This window comes from Pteropus alecto, unplaced genomic scaffold (assembly GCF_000325575.1).
Source record: "Pteropus alecto unplaced genomic scaffold, ASM32557v1 scaffold157, whole genome shotgun sequence".
In the NCBI taxonomy this organism is placed as follows: domain Eukaryota; kingdom Metazoa; phylum Chordata; class Mammalia; order Chiroptera; family Pteropodidae; genus Pteropus; species Pteropus alecto.
In genome coordinates this window covers 176,104-181,225 of record NW_006440626.1, presented here as the reverse complement: position 1 = coordinate 181,225, position 5,122 = coordinate 176,104, and the positions used below count along the sequence as shown (strand labels likewise).

At 51.6% G+C, this 5,122-nt stretch overlaps 1 long non-coding RNA gene across 1 annotated transcript in view; it reads right to left on the bottom strand.

Annotated features, from left to right (window-relative positions):
* Nucleotides 1–2,461: 2,461 nt before the first annotated feature.
* LOC112484227 overlaps nt 2,462–5,122 on the bottom strand; it is a 5,584-nt gene continuing 2,923 nt past the window's right edge. The window contains exons 2-3 of the long non-coding RNA XR_003047950.1: nt 3,444–3,571; nt 2,462–2,900 (exon numbers count right to left, since the gene is read on the bottom strand). This is a non-coding gene — a long non-coding RNA (uncharacterized LOC112484227). The remainder of the gene's footprint in view (nt 2,901–3,443; nt 3,572–5,122) is intronic.

Genomic DNA, 5,122 nt, shown 5'->3' with positions numbered 1-5,122 from the left:
CAAATGGAGGAAAATGGACCTGAACATGCCTGGAAGTCCGGGCCCCACGCGCACAGACACCCTTTGGCCTGACACTTCCGCTTCTGGGAATTCAACCTCAGGAAGGCAGCGTAGCCACACAGAACAGTGTCAGTATCGAGATGTCCTGAGCGGCATTATAACAGCAAAACCTCTAAAGAGACATGTCTGACAACAGCGACAGGCGTTTTAACCCACCCGCAGGATGGACTACTCCACGGCTCTCGGGCGCGTGACAGAGAAATGACACAGACCATGCCCATTGGGTGCGTACACCTCACCCTGTGACACTGCTGGTTAAGAATATTTTAAAATCAGCCTTCACAAGCCTCTACTCACAAGAGCAAAACATCAGAAAGAACCCAGTCGTCCACCAACAAACAGGTCAATTGTGATAGGCATAACGATGGGATATTATAAATCAATGCAAAAAACAAGCCATTGACATTCAGCCGTAGAATATCAATTCCCCTGAGCCAGGGTCCATACTGTACGATCTCATGTATATTAAGTGAAATCAAGGTAAAACTATAATGACAGGATTCACATCAGTGGTTGCCTGGGGCCTGGGAGGCGGGGACTCGGGGACATTTTGTGATGAATATTTTCTTTCTTGATTGTAGTGGTGGTTACACGGGTGTATGTGTTTGTCAAAACTCATCGAACAGTATAAGTGAAAGGGATCTTACTGCATGGAAATTAGACCTCAACGAAGTTGATTTTTAAAATAATGGAAATTTAAAATTTGTTTTTCAGATCCTGTAGAGAATAATATTTAATGACATAAAATGCTCACAGAATATTAAAGAGATTCTGAAATACCCTACAGTATGATTGTGCACATGCATGCGCGTGTGCTTGCACGCACGCACGCACACACACATACAGTACATATACATATAATTTGGAAAATATACCAGAGGAATTTCAACAAAATATACCCAGTAGTTATCTCATGGGTAATTTCTGTTTTCTGTGCTTTTCTGTATTTCCAAATTTTCTATAACAAACACTTGTCTAAAATAAATAAATTAAATAAAACACACACACACACACACACACACAGTACATATACATATAACTTGGAAAATATACCAGAAGAATTTCAACAAAATATACCCAGTAGTTATCTCATGGGTAATTTCTGTTTTCTGTGCTTTTCTGTATTTCCAAATTTTCTATAACAAACACTTGTCTAAAATAAATAAATTAAATAAAAACGAACATCTCTCTCTTCCTTGCTTCCAGCTGCAGCAGGCCAGGGACTCGGGGCTGGGCTCCGGGACAGGACAGCGAGGGACAGCGAGGGTGCCCCGGTCCAGCGAAAGGGAACTGAATGCTTGCGGGGAGCTGTGAGGATGGCGGTGCGGGGTGCAGGGCTGCCTCCCCTGGTCCCATGGTCTGGCTTCTGTCCCTGGTTAGTTTCCAGGGCCGCCGTGCCCACTGGGCACTGCTGATGCAGAAGCCCTGCCCCCAGGCTGGCATCGGAGGCCTGGAAGCCAGACTCTCCCGTTTGGAGTGCCTGGGCCCTGGGGCTCTGGGCCCCTCTCCCAAATGTGCCAGTCTCCTGTGCTACCCTGGGCAAGGGGTGGGGTGGGGGTTCTGATCTGTGCCCCTGTGCCCCTGTCCCTGCCTGGGGAGCCTTCCTCCGTGAGACTTGCAGGGACTGGCAGGGGTGGGCAGATCCTGTGCACTGAGCTGTAGAGCACGTCCTGCCCATCCTGTGGCCCTGTGAGGTTGGGGCTACTGTGTACCGCCCACATGCTCTCCAGATTCAGGGAAGCAGAGAGAAGGGACTGGCCTGGAGTCACCCAGCCAGTAGCCAGTGAAGTTGAGACTCAACCCCACGCCTGGATTCTCCTGGCATTCAAGCTTCAGTTTCCAGGAGTCTCTGGGCCCGAAACAGCTCATTGATGCAGTATGGGTGTGGGGTCAGGGACCCCCAACGGGCCTCCACCCCCAGCAGGCCCCTCCCCTTCAGCCAGCTAGCCTCACAAAGGTGCCAAAGAGGAGACCTTGGGTATGGTTTCTCCCACTGCCTCACTGAGCAGATTCTACAACAGACTGTGGATATTAAAAATAAGAGCCCGAAACTGTTAAAATACATATTTTTTTAACCAAATCACAAATGGGAAAGATGAGGCAGCAGCAGGTTAAGGACACTTTGTGATGTGCAGTTTTTATCAATCAGCACTTTCGTGACTGTATGTGTCATAAACGTATGGCCCTTGTGAACAGGCGGTGATGGAAGCTGTGGTTTTCCGCATGTGACAATGCAGTCCAGGTACGGTCCCCTGGATGAGTCCACAGCCTGGGGGTCGCTAGTCCTGCTCAGATTCTCCCGCGGGGCCTCACCAGCATTCCCATTTAAAAATAAATTGATGAGATAAAAGAAAAAAAAGGTTTAAAAATGTAATGTACTTGTATGTCTATTTATAGAACTGTAAAGAAACAAACTGAAATCACTGGCCGAAGGCTTTGGAATAAAGAGACTAAGAGGGAAACGCTTCCTCCCTCCCTCCGAATTCTCCAAGTTTTCTACAACAGTGCCTATCACCTTCGTAATGAGAAGAGATAAAAGGTACTTATATTAAAAGTAGTCAATCTGTACCTGAGCCTTCACGTCAAATGATAACTGTGACAGCCGAGGACATTTTTTTATTGAGCACCTGGTACGTGTCAGATCTCCTCTTGAACTCTCCCACCGTCCGGCTCCTCAGAGGACCCCGCAGGTGGAAGCTGAGCCCCCTGCACCCAGGGTGCTCACCTGAAGACGGCGCTTAGCACACACGTGGCAGAGCTGGGGACGGAACACAGATGCTCCCGACTCACGGGCTCTATTCCCAGAACACCTTCCTGCCTCTTCAGAGTGGACGTTTCTCCTAAATACAATTGATTTCCAATTCAAATATTTTTATCTTGTCTATAGACTCTGGAATTATTTCTGTAAACAGAATTTAGTTTCATATATATATATATATAAAATCACATTTTTGTTTTTGTTTTTAACTTTAATACCCTGTTAACCACCAGCCAAAGTAGAGATCAGCCATATAATTTCGGAGGCCAGGGCTCCTTGTTCAAAAGGATTAGGAATTTTAAGACAGGGGCAGAAGAGTGTTGAGCTTGAGGGGTGACTGCACAGGCCCACGAAGCCGGCCTGGACAGGGTCTTGATGGTTTTTGATAGAGCAAGAGTGACGTGCCCCTTTGAGACAAACTGAGCACCAGTGACCGGGAGTCAGGAGGCAAATGGGTCCAAGAGCAGTTCCCCATGCATTTTCCAGCCCCCAAAATAAAGCGGTTACAGCTCAGGAATGAAATCCCCTGGTGAGAACCCCACGGGAGGGAGCAGATAAGCTTCCCTCCCTGGAAAAGGCCAGGCCCCTGTGTGAGGAGCTTTTGTGTAGAAAGAGGGACACCTACCACATGTTCCCGTGAAATGTCACCCCTGGCACCCAGCCTTCACTGAACTTCATCGCTTTGCTGGATGGAGCATGCTCGGCCGACCAGCCCAGGCTGGGAGAAATGAGAAAAGGTGCCCATGCTTGCTCCTGTGAAAACAGGATAAGAAACTTCATTCCACCCACTCTGGGAAAGCATGTTGAGCATCCCTGGCAGGTGGATTTTCCCCACAGGAGGCCCACGGTGGGCACCAGGGACGGGCAGCCTATATATGGAAGCGGACCAGTATGTGCAGTATGGACAAACGGCTCCAGATGATGGCCCCACCAGCCCTAGGCACGACCTGCCCACCCTCGCCACCTCTACATCCTCAGCTCCGTGACAAGTTCTGGAAATCTCCAGGTGGACGGGTGGCAGCCCTGTGGCTGCTGCCTCTTCCATGAACGGATGTGGATGTCTAGGACCAGCTTCAGAAGGGATCCCCTGCGAGAAGTTATTTGAAGGGAAAATGCGTATCCACTTCAGGGAGAGGCTCTCCAGGGGTTCGAGGCACTGCCCACTTTTCTGGGACAAGAAGCACGTATTCCCCCTTGCCCTCATCCCACGGCCCCCTTGCTCATTTTTCTTGAACAAACAAACAAACAACCCTATTCTCCTAGCCTGAAACAGCCTCTGGAGTCGGGCCTGGGACCGAGTGCTCTCTTCATAAATGTGTATTGCAGGGAAGGACGCAAACTGAATGCACAGGACACAGGGCAGGAGCCTCCCAAGGCCAGGGGGAGGCCGGACCCTCTGTGCCCCTCGGCTCCGGTTCCAGTGCTCGCAGGACCTGGATGCGACCACAGCGCAGATTCATCTGGCTGCCTCCCCCAGAAGTATCCCCAGAACCCTACCCTGGGAGGGTTCTAAGCCTTGCAGAGCCAAGAGGGCAGAAAATGGCGGGCAGCGGCCAGGGAGATCCCAGGAGGGGGTGGCCAGAGCTTCCCCCTCAGGGCCAGGCTGGTGAACCCTCCCCCGTCATACATGGAACATCCATCCACCTAAAGAGCAAAAACAGGGTCCCACATTCACGGGGAGTGCAGGCTGCGAGCGGCTGGGCTCAGGACCTGGTATGGAGCCCAGGTCCTCCCCTGGACACCAGGAGTCCCAGCTGGCCCTCCCTCTGAGAGGGGAACACGGGGTAGCTGCCCCCGTGCCTGACCCAAGCCCATGAGCTGAGGCTATGGGTCTAGAGGGAGCCTGGGGCCTGCTGCTGCCGCCCTGGGGACATGGCCTGAGTGTCAACCACTTTTCAGGGAGCGTCTTGTGCCCCTCCTTCCCCCCATCCCCCCGAAAATTGCTAAGAGCTTTGGCGTGGGTTATTAGACAGACAGATCCCGGATGAGGGTGCCTCAGCCTCGGGAGCTGAGCACGGGGAAGAGGGTGGTTGTTTACTCCTTAAAATAAAAACAAGCCCAAAAGCTCCTGGGTGGAATTTCAAGTTCTCGGGATGTCTGAGTGGCCGGCCCTGTCTCCGCCGTATTTCTTTCCCTGCTCCCCTCTCCCGGTCGCTCTCCCTCTTTGTTGCCAAGCTCAGACGTCGCTGCTGAAACCCAGCCCAGCGCCCGCGAAGCCCGGAAACTTCCAGCTCCGCGATTGTGCGGAAAGTTGGGGTCGCGAGGCCAGGGTGACAGCGGTGCCGCCGGGCCGCGCGGCGCTGA